This window comes from Dioscorea cayenensis, chromosome 2 (assembly GCF_009730915.1).
Source record: "Dioscorea cayenensis subsp. rotundata cultivar TDr96_F1 chromosome 2, TDr96_F1_v2_PseudoChromosome.rev07_lg8_w22 25.fasta, whole genome shotgun sequence".
Classification (NCBI taxonomy): domain Eukaryota; kingdom Viridiplantae; phylum Streptophyta; class Magnoliopsida; order Dioscoreales; family Dioscoreaceae; genus Dioscorea; species Dioscorea cayenensis.
The window spans coordinates 6,572,310-6,573,527 of record NC_052472.1 but is presented as its reverse complement, the minus strand read 5'-3'; the positions used below and the strand labels follow the sequence as shown (position 1 = coordinate 6,573,527).

Here is a 1,218-nt window from a genome sequence, read left to right as displayed (position 1 = left end):
AATTGAATTAAGTATTTATATCCCCTATTCCCTGTGGATTCGATACCCGCTCACCCGGGATTATTACTTCGACAAACCCGTGCACTTGCGGGATAGACGCAAGGGGACCTTGTCAAGTTTTTGGCGCCGTTGCTGGGGAATAAGCGTTTAGAGATACTTTGCACTTTGTTTCTTAGCTATTTCACCTTACATTCTATTTCATATCTTCTTATTCTATCATCGTTCTGATTTTTTTTTCTTTCTTTTTAGTTGCAGCTCCAGGTTATTACCCGAGGAAATCCCTCAATATTGATTGAAGGAGATCCTGAGCTTGAACGCACACTTAGAAGAAAAGGGAAAGAACCTGTATAAGAACAGTCTAATTCAGCTGATTTGGAAGTAGAAGAATCTGAAAACATGGCAGAACAGAATAAGCAACAGCGAACACTATCCGATTATGCCAGACCTTCAGTGTTAGGGACACAATCGAGTATTGTGCATCCCCTGATTACAGCTCAGAACTTTGAGCTAAAGCCAGCATTCATCCATATGCTGCAGCAGTCCGCACAATTCAACGGTTTGGCCGATGAGGATCCAAACAGTCACATAGAGAGCTTTCTCGAGGTGTGCGATATGCTGAAGATAAATGGAGTGACGGATGATGCCATCAAATTGAGAGCCTTCCCATTTTCCTTGAAGGGTAGAGCGAAGCAGTGGCTATACTCATTACCTAGAGCATCAATTACTACATGGGAGGAGATGGTAGAAGCTTTTCTAGCCCGTTACTTCCCTCCCGGAAAATCAGCAAAGCTTAGGAATAAGATCTCATCCTTTGTTCAGTTGGAATTGGAATCTCTATTCGAGACATGGGAGAGGTTCAAGGAGCTCCTGAGAAAGTGCCCGCAACATGGATTCCCAGAGTGGATGATTGTTCAAACCTTTTACAATGGTTTGAACCCGAGTACAAGGCAACTCTTGGATGCGGCAGCAGGAGGTACCTTAGGTAGCAAGACCCCCGACGAGGCCCATCAATTGATTGAAGAAATGGGGTTAAATAGCTACCAGTGGAATGCTAGGGAGAAGAAAAAGGCGGCCGGTCTCCATGAAATTGATGCAGTAACCTCATTGGCGGCGCAAGTAGAGTGTCTGAGTAAGAAGCTAGATCTCATAGCTTCGAATAGAGTTGCGGCTGTGACCAATTGCACCAGTTGTGGTAGAGGACATGCTCCCTCCGATTGC

The 1,218-nt window shown here is 44.7% G+C and overlaps 1 non-coding gene across 1 annotated transcript; it reads right to left on the bottom strand.

The window, feature by feature from the left end:
• Positions 1-786: 786 nt before the first annotated feature.
• On the bottom strand, positions 787-893 carry LOC120281341. Its single transcript, XR_005542542.1, has one exon. It is a non-coding gene; the product is annotated as a small nucleolar RNA R71 (small nucleolar RNA).
• Positions 894-1,218: the final 325 nt, after the last annotated feature.